Source organism: Globicephala melas, chromosome 20 (genome assembly GCF_963455315.2).
Source record: "Globicephala melas chromosome 20, mGloMel1.2, whole genome shotgun sequence".
Taxonomy (NCBI): Eukaryota; Metazoa; Chordata; class Mammalia; order Artiodactyla; family Delphinidae; genus Globicephala; species Globicephala melas.
Window position 1 is genome coordinate 22,677,893 of NC_083333.1, and position 13,207 is coordinate 22,691,099.

Here is a 13,207-nt window from a genome sequence, read left to right on the forward strand (position 1 = left end):
TAGGGCTTTCCAAAGCAAGGGATTTTCCAAAGTTCCTGCACAGTCTGCTCTTTCCCTTGGTTTCCCCAGAACAGCAATGTCTGGAAGGGTACAGGAAGATGAATGCTACAGGAGATGCCAGGGAAATAAAAATATTAGCCCATGCAAGAATTTTCTTCTAAGACTATACTTTCAGGGATCATTTTTATAGTTCGTTACTACAGAAGTTTCTCTGAAAGAGATATGGGAACATATGTATATGTATAACTGATTTCACTTTGTTATAAAGCAGAAACTAACACACCATTGTAAAGCAATTATACTCCAATAAAGATGTTAAAAAAAAAAAAAGAATTTTCTTCTGACATCCATTGCTTCCACATCACCCAGATGCTGCATTTGAAGATCAACTTCACCCATGCTCTTGGCTCCTGTGTGTGGGTCTAATACTGCTCTCTCTTCTCTCTCTCTTCTCTTTCTAGGTAGGTAGGTAGATAGATGATAGATAGATAGATAGATAGATAGATAGATAGATAGATAGATAGATAGATAATGTCTGGTTACATCACCTGAACCTTAGAAAAGCCAGTCCTGCTCTTTCCCTTTCCCTCTTTATGTTTGGTACACAGCCCTCCTGGGGTCAAACTCAAGTCACTTTACAGACAACCAAATTTGGTGTTTTGTAAGAAGTGCAAACCTTTAGGGGAGGAAGGAGTGACTGCTAATGAGTATGGAGTTGCTTCTTGGGGATAATCAAAATGTTCTGGAATTAGACAGTGGTGATGGTTGCACGACCTTGTGAATAGACTAAAAGGACTGAACTGTACACTTGAAAACGGTGAACTGTAATGGTATGGGAATTATACCTCAATTTTTTAAAGCGCAAGCTCAGAGAAATCATTTTCCCCAGGTTTTGCTATTATGAGGCCCCCTCTCTTTCTCAAAAATCTTCAGCGGCTCCCTATCGCCTCCCTAATAAAATTAATTCTCTCCCAGTCTGGCCCGACCTGAACTGTCACCTGCAGTGTCACTGCCCCTCAACATGGAGTTTCTTTCTCTCGCCAGCCTTGAAGTCTGCTTTTTCACCAGCCTGTGGTGGATTTTCTCCCCTCAGGTCTTTCCCACCAGGTGTTCTGCTGACACCTCCCTCCTCCCCATTCCTTCACCACTGAGTTGGTGCCATTCCCGTGGCACTTTTTCACGCACAAATTTGGGTGGGACATCATTGGTGAACATCTTACATCCCCTGCTAATCGATGAGTTTCACCAAGAATAAGGTCAGCCAGCAGCTTGTGAGCAGCGGTCTCTGGGTTTGGGTTTTGGTTCTGGCGGGGGTAGACCTGACTGTGGCACCGCCAATTTCTGAGGTGTAAATACTCCTGTTAATGTGACATCAGTGACCACAGAATCACTGGACGGGACGTGAAGATGCTTCTGTATCTGTTGGATTCATTTCGCAGCACCAAAAACTGCTAAGGATTAGCAAAACCTGAACTGGAGCATCGTTACATAAACACTGAGCAGAAAACTTTACAGCAACTAGGGGCTTCCCTGGTGGCGCAGTGGTTAAGAGTCCGCCTGCCGGTGCATGGGACACGGGTTCGTGCCCTGGTCCGGGAAGACCCCACATGCCGCGGAACGGCTGGGCCCATGAGCCATGGCCACTGAGCCTACGCATCTGGAACCTGTGCTCTGCAACGGGAGAGGCCACAACAGTGAGAGGCCCGCATACCGCAAAAGAAAAAAAAAAAAACCACCACCAACAACAAAAAAACTTTATAGCAACTAGAACTGTTCCAGAAACTTCAGAGGTGATCTCATGGACCAGGGAACGGGGAGTCATTGGAATATTCGCAGCTTAAGAGGCCATGGTCTAGGATGTTGTAGACAAGACCTACACTACACTCAATGGTTGCATCTCTTCCGACTCTGAGAATTATTGCGTCTCAGATGGGTGTGGTTCCAAGGGAGTCTTGTATGGCTGGTATCACTCCACCAATATCACCTTCAGAGCTGGGCAATCACCCCTTAGAAAGGGTTTTCTGGCTGCCCCGATCCACCTCTTCCATGCACCTAAGGAAGCCTGCCCTTTTAAGCACACTCTTCACTCTGCATCGTATGTGAAGTTTTGCACACGAACGCTGGGCTTGCAGGGTGGTATCTGATATCTTGCGGGTAGATCTGACTTCCTCGAAGGCGGTGGTTATTTCTCCTGCCAGTCGCCAAGGGAAGAAATAGGTTCTAAGGCAGAAAGAAAGAAGCAGCAACTCAGAAAGTCAGTCTTGGGCACCAGTCTGTTGCTGGGACTCACCTGCCCACCATAAGAGAGCAAGTCCGGGGCCAGGAAGAAATGGAGTCTGCAGGCTCCAGGGATCACACCTCTTTCGTTAGGAAAACTGTTCTAGTTTCATGTGGTTTTTGCCATTTCCCTTTTGTTTCTCCTCTAGGGTTCATGACATTTTCACTCCTTGTTCCAGCACTCTCTGCTCTGTGTCAGGGAGTATTCAGTTTTGTTCAACCAACCTTGACTGAGCACCGTTTCTGGGCTGGGAACCATGTCAAGCACCCGTGGTATAAAGGTGAATAAGACACGGTCCTGCCTTGAAGATGTCTCCGGTAGAAAAGAAAGACATAAAATATAATTCTGGGATAGTGCAGTGGATGGTGTGGGAGCATGTGGAAGGCAAAAAAGAAAAGGAAAGAACAGAAAGGTGGTAAGAGCCTGCTCAGATTAAATCATAATGGTTTCGCGTAACAGGCCTTCGTGTACCTGCCCATTCACTGAGGGCTCGCAACAACCTAGGAGTCGCTGTCTATTATTAAGACCCCCAGGCAACAAATGAGTAAAGAGAGGGGAAAGGCGGGGAGGGAGATAAATTAAGAGATTGGGATTAACATGCACACACTACTGTATATAAAATAGATAAGCAACAAGGACCTACTATAGCACAGGGAACACTACTCAATACTCTGTAATAACCTATATGGGGAAAGAATCTGAAAAAGAATAGAGGTACATATATGACTCACTTGTAAGTCAACTCTACTCCAATATAAAATTAAAAAAAAATTTTTTAAATGAGTAAAGAGAAAAAATAACAAGCTGAAGTTTTTGCCCCTATTAAGAGCAGAGCCAGGACTGGGACCCAGGCAGCCTGGCCTCTGACTTCACACCTCACCTCCATGCGATGCCAGGGTCCTCGGATCGGCCAGGAACTGCGTCCTGTGCCCGCCTCAGTCGTGCACTGAGAGCTAGCTGGTTTCCCACAGAAAACTCATGGTGTTAAACCAGAAACAGAGAAAACTGGGTGCTGGGCAAGCAAAATCAACAGCTGTCCATGGTAGAGTCACTTCAGAAATGCAGCTTTTCCTCTCTCTCGGATTGTTGGCCTGGGATGAGTTTTCCACAGATGGTTATCTCACGTGTCAGAGTCTGAACTTACTTCTTCAATGGCTTCTGACACAGAGCGCCAAGCAGTTTTTCAGCAGGATTGCATATTTACATTCTGTTTGCCCAGAATGAACTAATTTCACCACGCCCTTGTTTGTGTTGGGTGCTATTACGTTTCTTATACCTAGACAATTCTAATTTTTCCTAGATTCTGTATTTGTACGTGCATAGTTTTCCCTTTTTAGACCAGAAAATCCAAAGAAGAGGGTACTATCTCAGAGTTGTTAAGGTGACCCTCTGAATCCACAGGTGAGCCAGAAGGGGCCCCGGTAGGAGGGAAGGACAGATGTGCCCGTTCATCCCTGCCGTTTTAGAGGTGAAGAGGGCTGCGTTTGGGAGAAGAAAACGAGCCGCAGGTCCAGCACCCAGGCTGGGGTTCACGTTCAAAAGGCACTTCAGTGTAAAACCTTTTTTTAAAAAAATTATTTAGCGTCATTTCAGCTGTGTGATTGCATAAAAGCTAGACTTCACGTCATTAAAAAACGGATGTGCGCCTGCACTGGTAAAAAAAAACCGGCTAGAAAACTGATGGGGAGTTTGGGGGTACCCTACTGTGTTCCTGCATCTCCATTTTTAAACATCGTGATAAGGGGAATTTCCGCCGCTCTGCTAGCAGTGCTTCCAGGTGCGCACAGACACGCAAGGGCAGGCAAGGGTTCCGCGGTCCCCAGCGCCCCCTCCCTTCCCGCAGAGGGGCCGGGCCCGGCCCAGACCATAGAGGCGCGAATACCTCCAAAGTCCTAGGGAGGAAGCGCAGGCTCCCGGAGGCGGACTTCCGCCGGCGGCCATTCCCGGCCCCCCACTCCGGGCCCGGGTGCCAGCTGGGTGTGGGTTTCCTACGGGGAGCTGGTGGGGGGCGCGGACCCCGGAAGTTTGGGGCCCCTTCCCCGAAGTGGGGGATCGGGGTCGGCCCCTCGAACCCCCAGCGATGTGGACTTGATTCCTCGTTATAACTCCTCGAGCCGTGGTGAAACCCGCCCTAAAAATACGTGATTTAGGCTTGTCTTGGGGTATCTGAGAGAACGACCGGCTGCCTGTGTGAAAAACAGTCCAGTAGCTAAAACAAAGAAGTGTGTCTTCGTGTTTCGTCGTGTGCAGATGCGGGGGGAGGACTTGGGGCGCACGACTTGGCCCTGCGCCCTGGAAGGAGCGGGGCGCCGGGGGACAAGGCGGCCCGGAAGGTCGGCACGGCCTCCCCCGGGCGGGGGGCGGGGTGGGTGAGGCTCCGAACCGAGCTCTCGCCCGGAAGTGGGCCTGGCGATTAGACCCCTGCGGAGCACGGGCCGCGGTTCTTCCTCTTCGGGACCGCGCTCGTTACAGGTGCTGACTGCCTAGACTTTTTGACTTCAGTGTCCTCGATTTTAAAGTGAGGATGGTATCGGCCATCCTGTTCTACTGTGGGATCCTGTCCTGCAGGGGGGGATCCTGTCCTACTACGTATCATCTTATGCTACTGTGTGTGATCCTGTCCTACTGGGTGGGATCCCATCCTACTGTGTGATCCTGTCCTACCATATGTGATCCTGTCCTACTGTGTGTAATCCTGTCCTACTGCGTGTGACTGTACTGTGGCATATGTTCTTTAGTGAACCGGATTTACCTTCTCTGACACTAAGATCGTGTTGGGGGAATGTTTCATAGAAAGAAACTTTCACCGCAGTGTGTTCCTCAGGGGAAAATAAAAGATGGACAAGTTTGGGATTTGAACTGCGGTCTCTTGCCACAGTTACTGACAGAATATTAAATTGTTCTGAGAAGCTTTGCAGTAATGGAACTCACCTAACTCTGTTTAGGCGGGCGTTTCTCCAGCATTTGACCACAGAAACTTGAGTAACACGCTATTAATATCTCCCCAACGCGGTTTTGACCAGAACACATTTTTGGGAGACGCTGACATAAATCATTCGCGTGAGCACAGACCTGTGCAACAGTCACTCTCACTTCTCAAAAGACATTTCAGAACTTTTTGAAAATCACCTGACTGGATTTCAGTAAGGATAGTTTCAGTTTTACAGACATTGGAGAAATTGGTCCATAAATAATGAAGTACTACAAGCTGTTAACATTTGGAAAAGGAAGTGAACCTTCCTCACCCTTCCTCCTTCGTGCATCATGGACAGTAAATAACATCTTAACATCACTGCGCCGGTATTATCAGCGTATTGTCAGCATATTACTCATAAAGCAATAGGAATAATTACTTTGAAAAACACAGATCGTTCCAAGTGGAAATTCTACAATTCAGGGCTTCTGAATGACAAACCTTGGACATTTGTTGAAGGACCTACTTTAGTAAAACATGATTAACATTTCCTGCTATAAATAGAATGCAGCTAAGAAACGCTTAAGTATGTTGTATGTATATATGAAGTGACGTTCACGCGAAACGTCCCCTAACATTATAGAATAAAATTGAGTACAGGGACAGTCTTCAGCTTTATTCACGATGACTGAGCTGCTGATTCATGTGTTTGATGCAAACCTCTATCAAGGGGAGCTTTGAAGTGACTTGGAAGTTTAGTATGTTACTAAACCTGCAGTTTCAAGCAGGACCTGCCTAAGGGTGACAGTAACAAGACATTACAGTGTCCTTGTTCCAGTGTCTGGTCCTCCATCCTGTTGGGCCAGAAACCTACACGGTTCGCACAGAGATAACCAGGCTCCAGAGGACATACTAATGGTAACCAAACTCAAAAGGGACCAATGTATAAACCCGGAGTGTAAGGTAATTCCTTTCTAGTGAAAAATGTAACTATCAGGCAGCTGGCAAACTTTATTCACCAACAGTGTGTTCCTTCTTGAAAGAAGATCTACATGGGAGTCCAGATTCATATACTATGGGTATATCACACAGGAGACACATGGCATGGAATCAGAACCAGAATGATACCCAAGTTTAATGGCATTGGGTGTCTTCACCCTACAGATGTACCTGTCAGGTTAGCTAGATCTTCCTTTTCCTGGGTAAAAGCACTCTCATCCATGGTGCTAGAGACAAGATAAACCATTTTATCTCTTTGAACATCTCTTTCAGAGATGCTCGCCCCATATTCTTTCTCGAGCTGGAGTACAATGCAACTGACTTGGTTCAATCTTTTCTGTTTACAGCCGCCATCCAGCTGGACCTCCGTGAAGTTGCACCTGGGGCAGAAAGATAGGCTACTGAGTGGTCACACAGAGACTTTCCTCCCTGGGGGCAGAGGAAGCCAGAAGTTTGCTTGGGAGACCCTGTCTCTGTCTGCCTGAAGCACAGGTGAACTGGATTGTGGAGGGCACCTTGACAAGAAGCAAGGTCACAGCTGGGGCAGTCAGGGAGGTCTGGTGGAGAGGGCCACATAGTGCAAAGTCACACAGGTTTCTTCAGGAAGCCATCTGCTTGAACAGTGAGTAACGTGTGCCTGCGATGCAAAATTCTGCTTCTTTAAACAGAATTTAATTATTTAAAGTATATGCACCACATTCTGTCCGTGAAAATCATGGTTGTGAAAACATGTTCGAAAGATCTGTATACGTTGTCTTTTCTAAGTGAATATTATATTTCGATTAAAATATACGTACATATAACATGCTAATCAAAATGCGTTTTACTGAGATCTCCCTCACCTTCAATCTGTTGATATATTCTCAATTGATGTTTTTCAGGCCCTTGACCTTCACCCCATAAGAGGCATTACAGTGTTCCCCAATTTTATGATTGAGAACGGTCTGAATAGGGAAGGGGCATAAGAGAAAGGCCAAATATAATTTTTCTGCTAATTAATTTCATAGAACAACCAGCAAAGATTTTAAAAATAATTTCCTGGTCACAACAGGCAAGAGAGAATTCATTGTCAATAGGTATGCAGAATGAAAATGAATCATCCTTGGGACTTCCCTGCTGGCACAGTGGTTAAGAATCTGCCTACTGACGCAGGGGACACAGGTTCGATCCCTGGTCCGGGAAGATCCCACATGCTGTGGAGCAACTAAGCCCATGCGCCACAACTATTGAGCCTGCGTGCTGCAACTACTGAGCCTGCGCGCCTAGAGCCCCTGCTCCGCAACAAGAGAAGCCACCACAATGAGAAGCCCGTGCACCACAACGAAGAGTAGCCCCCGTTCACCGCAACTAGAGAAAGTCCGCGCGTAGCAACGAAGACCCAACACAGCCAAAAATAAATAAAATCATTAAAAAAAAAAAAAAAAAAAGAATCATCCTAGTCAGAAACATGGAAATGCAGGAAGGAATGAAAAATACCAGAAAGGATAAAAATATGGGGAATTAGTAATAAATATTAAATGTCAACCCAACAATTATCATGTCTTGTGGAGTTAAATTTACGTGTAGAACTAAAAATGTATGAAACAACACAAAAAGAGGAAAGGGAGAAACTTTTAGGAAAGGTAAAGTTGTCTAAGGTTCTAGCAGTACTGGGAAACTGGTAAAAGTAATAAATTGTATTAGACAGAAATAAGACAAGATTACATATTGTCTAATCTCTAGGATAACAACTAAAAGAAAATAATATATAATAACAGAACATATAACCTACAAGTTTGGGGTGGGGAATAGAGTAAGAGATAATATTGTATTAATCCACAAGAAGCCAAGAAAAAAGAAAAATGGAACATAAAACAGATTAGCCAAATAGAAAAAAAAATAGAAAGTAGGAATAAATCCAACTATATCAGCAGTTACTTTATATGTAAACGGACTAAATAATACAAGAAAAAGACTAAGATTGTCAGATGAGATAAAGAAAAAGAAAACATGTAACTTCTAAGAGAGACACTTTAAATATACAGAGACAGAATGATTAAAGTAGAAGGATGGGAAAAGATAGATTACACAAACCCTAGCAAAAAGAAATCAAGTGTATCTATACCAGTATCAAATAAGACTTTAAGGCAAGAAGCATTACTAGAACTAAAGAAATATCATAATGGGTCAATCCAACAAGAAGATAACAAGTCACAAATCTGTACATATTCAATGACATAACTTCAAAATACATACAGCAAAAATTAAACAAAGAAGAGACAAATCCACAATCATAGCAAAAAACTAACACACTTTCCTCAATAGCTTATACAACCAGCAGATAAAAGACCAATCAGGATATAGAAGATAAAACACACAATTAACAAACTTGACCTGGTGGCTATATGTAGAATTCTGTACTCAACAATGACAGAATTTACATTTTTAAGTGTAAGTGAAACATATACCAGAATTGACCATATAGTGAATTATAAAGAAAGCCTCAACCAATTTCAAAACATTGAAATCATTCAGAGAATGTTATTTGACCACAGTGGAATTAAGCTTAGAAATCAGTAATAAAAAGATTATATGCATTGTTTGGAAATTTTAAAATATATTCCTAAATAATTCATAAACTAAAGAAAACCCCCAGATATTAGAACATATTTTTAATTGAATGATAATAAAGACATAACTTATATAAAAACTCACAGGATTCAGCTAATGCAGGGCACAGAGAGAAACTTATAACCTTAAAAATGTACACATTAGAGGGACTTCCCTGGTGGCGCAGTGGATAAGACTCCACACTCCCAATGTAGGGGGCCCAGGTTCCACCCCTGGTCAGGAAACTAGATCTCACACGCATGCCGCAACTAAGAGTTCACATGGCATGACTAAGGAGCCCAAGAGCCGCAACTAAGACCTGGTGCAACCAAATAAATATTTAAAAAAAAAAAAAAAAGAATTCATTGGAAGAAAGACATCCAAAAAAAATGTACACGTTAGAAAAATGGTAGGCTGGAAATCAGTGATTTATTCTTCTATTTCAAGAATGTATTAAAAGAACAGCAAATTAAATATAAGGAAAATAGAAGGAAGTAAATGAGAAAGATGATAAACAGTGAAGTAGAACACAAATATACAACGGAGAAAATCAACAAAATCACAAGCTGGCTCTTTGAAAATATCGTTAAATGGTAAACTAACAATACTGTCCTACAAAAACAAAACAAATTCCCAATATTAGAAATGAAAAAGAATGTCCCTACAGAGCCTACAGACATCAAAAGGATTAATAAACATATTATTTTTTAAACTTCACACTAAAATTTTGAAATTTCAGACGAAATGGAAAATTTTCTTGAAAAATGCAGCTTTCCAAAGCCCACTGAAGAAAACAAACATTTTAATATCTAATATCTAATAAATAAATTGAAGTTATTCAAGAACTTCCCACAAAGAAAACTCCAAGTGTACATGGCTTCACCAGTTAGTTCTCGCAAATATTTAAATAACATGAATCTTGCACAAACTCTTCCCGAGAACAGAAAAACAGAGTATACTTCCCAACTCTACGTGGCCAACATAACCCTGATAGAAAATTGGACTAGAATCTTACAAGAAGGAAAAATCACTGGCCAGTCACTCACGTTGTGATATAATAAAAATAAATATTTGGCCTTTGCCCAGGTTCCTGGCACACAGCTCTGAACCCCTTGGAATCTCAGGGTAACGCGAGTGTCTCTTGTATGCTGATGAGGTGGTTGGTGCCTGGAGGCCCTTCGGGCTGGTCACCAGAAAGAAAGAGGCTTGATTAGAGGATTGAAACTTCCAGCCCAGCCCCCTAAACCGTAGGGAGGGAAGAGGGATGGAGATTGAGCTAATCACCGATGGCCAATGATTCAATCGATCGTGTCTACATAATGAAACCTCCATAAAAACTCCTAAACGACAGGGTTCAGAGTGCTTCTGGGTTGGTGAGCACATCAAGGTACCAGCAGGGTGACTTGCCCGGAGACAGCTGGAGGCTCCAAGCATTACCTCACCCCCATATCTTGCTCTATGCCTCTCTTCCATTTGCCTATTACAGAACCCTGTCATTTACAATAAACCGGTAGCAGTAAGTAAAGCACTTCCCTGAGTTCCGTGAGTCGTTTAATGAAATATCTAAACTTGGTGGGTGGGGTGGGGGGCGGGCATGTGGAAGCCCCCAGTTTACGGCCAGTTGATCAGAAGTACTGGCGACCTGAGCCTGGGACTGGTGTCTGAAGTGGGGGTGGTGTTGTGGGACTGAGCCCCCTACACCTAACTCCAGGTAATTAGTATTTCAGACAAAAAAAAGTGGCCGGCCATTTCAGCAAGCAAAGAATGGTGCCCGCGGCCAAGTCGTCAGCCACTGCGGCACTGCGGCCACCCTGGTGGTTTGCCCTGAGGGGAACACCGGATACAGAAAAACAGGCTCCTGGCCCCAGAGGGTTAAGGTGCAGATATAAGGAATTTCAATGAGCCCAGACCCTCGCATCTTCCCATACACAGAAAAGGACTAAAATCATTTGCTTGACGCGTCTGTTTTTTGTGATTAGCAGTAATCTTTTGACATTCGACTACACAATTTTTTTTTCAGCAAAAACTCCTCTATATCCTGACTCCTTCCTTGCCTCTTTGGAATGTTCTCCAGAGCTATGTGAGAGGCTGTCTCCCAGGCCATAGTCCTCAGTAAGGTCCCGGAATAAAACATAACTCACAACTTTTAGGTTGTGCGTTTTTTCCTTTCAGTCGACAGTGTCAAAATTGAGTTGAATTGTTAGACACCCAGTTGGTGTCAGAGAATTAGAGAACTGGTTGGTGTCAGGAGGGGGAAAAAACCTCACTTGTGAATATTAGATGCAAAATCCTAAATAAATTACTAGCAAATAAAATCAAGCATCCAGCTAGGGTTTATTTCAGGTATGCAAGTGATGCGATATACTGAAGTCAGTCAAGGTAAGTCATCACATTAGTAGAAAAAAAAATCGTAAACCATGTTGGTGCACACCTGAAAGTGATGACCTCAGGGAAAGTGGTTTCAAGAAGCAAGATCAGATGCATCTTTCCTTCCTCCCTCTGAGTCCTCCAGTCTGAGTTAATTTGTAGGAGAAAACTGCAGTCTGTTCCAGGCCTGGCCTGGCCTGAGCTACAGGCTGTATCACCTGTTAAGTCACAAGGACCCCTGATTACAGGACCCTCTGGCTTTGCATTTTGAGCCCCATCTCTGGTTCTGCATGTCTTTTACTGATGCTTCAATCTGCAAGACAAAACAGAAGGAGGCTAGCAAGCTGGTACTATTGAACAATTAATTATTGTACCAGGTGCTCTGGCAGGTCCTAGAAAAACAAATATCAATCAAGGTCCTGGAAGATTAAGTAACTCATCAAAAGTCCACTGCTGATACATGGCAGGGCTGAGATATGAACGCAGTCAGTCTGGTTCCCGAATTCATAGTCTTATTTATTCTGTGTCACTAACTCTATGTGTGGATTACTAAGCATAATACTAAGCTTTAAGTGTCAAACTGACATAAGTTACACATGCTGTGAAAGTGTAAAGGAAAGAGATTAATTTGACTGGGGGTAGGTTGGTTTAGAAGAGCTTTAAAGAAAGAAGCAGCATTTAAACTGGAACTTAGAAGACGACAATTTTAACCAGCAGTGAATGAAGGTGAGTTAGTCAGGACAGACTGGGTTATGCTGCAGTAACAAAGGTTTAACACAACAAAGATTTGTTTCTCTTATGCAAATGCTAATTCATTGTCCTGGCAATGTCCAGGGCACTCCCTCAATGCCATGACTCAGGGATGCAGGCTGCTACCATCCATGGTCCACATGCCTTCACGAGCGCGGTGCAGGGAAGACACCAAAAGTGGAGAATTTGCACCTGCCTTTCAATGCTTTTAGCCTGGAAACCACACGTATCACTACTGCTTGTAGCCTGTTGGCTCTAAGACAGCACATGGGATATTGGGTGAGAACTTTTTGCCTCTGCCACTGAGAAACGGGGCGTTCCAGACTGAGGAGCAAACATGTGCAAAGGCACGAGAGGATAAAAATGCATGGTATGCAACGTAAGAGCAAAGAGACCTAGGACCCAATAGGCCTGGATGATCATTTCATAGGTGTATTAGTTTGCTCGGGCTGCCGTAACAAAATACCACAGACCGTGGGGCTTAAACTTTGGAAACGTATGTTCTCACAGTTCTGGAGGTCGGAAGGTCTGAGGTCGGGGTACCAGCAATGTTGTTTTCTCCTGAGGCCTCTCTCCTTGGCTTGCAGACGGACATCCCTCTGCCCACGTGCCCCTGGTGTCTCTCCATGTGTCTTAATCTCCTTTCATTAGGACACCAGACAAATTGGATTAGGGCCCAAATGAATGGCATCATTTGACCTTAATCACCTCTTTAAAGGCTTTACCTCTGTTACAGATTGAATGTTGGCATCTTCCCCAAATTCATATATTGAAGCCCTAACACCCGATGTGACTGTATTTGGAGGTGGTGCCTCTCGGAAGTTATTAATGTGAAATGAGGTCATAAGGGTGGGGCCTGGATCTGACAGGATTAGAGCTCAGGAGGAGAGAGACCAGAGAGCTTGCTCTCTCCCTCTCTCTCCCTGGGAACTCACAGAGAGGTGGCAGCTGCCTATAAGCCAGAGAGAGATGCCTCAGAATGAGACCCACCTTGCCGGCCCCTTGATCTTGAAGTTCCAGAACGGCGAGAAACTAGATTTCTGTTGTTTAAGCCGCCCAGCACGTAGCTATCCTGAACAGACTAAGACAGTCTCCAAACACAGTCACAGTCTGAGAAGCTGGGGGTTAGGGCTTCGACACATGAAGCTGGGGGACACAATTCAGCCCATGACAACGGGCACGTGGAAGCTGTCGGGGAGGAATGTCATAGTTTGCCTTGATTCACAAGATCACAGACGGCAACAAAAAGGGGGGCACGCAGAGGTGGGAGCCCGGAGAGCGGGTGAGTGCAACAGTTCAGGCGGCAGCCC

The 13,207-nt window shown here is 44.3% G+C and overlaps 1 protein-coding gene and 1 pseudogene across 1 annotated transcript in view; one reads left to right on the top strand and one right to left on the bottom strand.

The window, feature by feature from the left end:
- The window catches only part of RGS9 (regulator of G protein signaling 9), a 90,352-nt gene that overhangs the window by 70,891 nt on the left and 6,254 nt on the right, over nt 1-13,207 (bottom strand). The window lies entirely within an intron of this gene.
- On the top strand, nt 160-241 carry LOC115842790 (small nucleolar RNA U3; annotated as a pseudogene).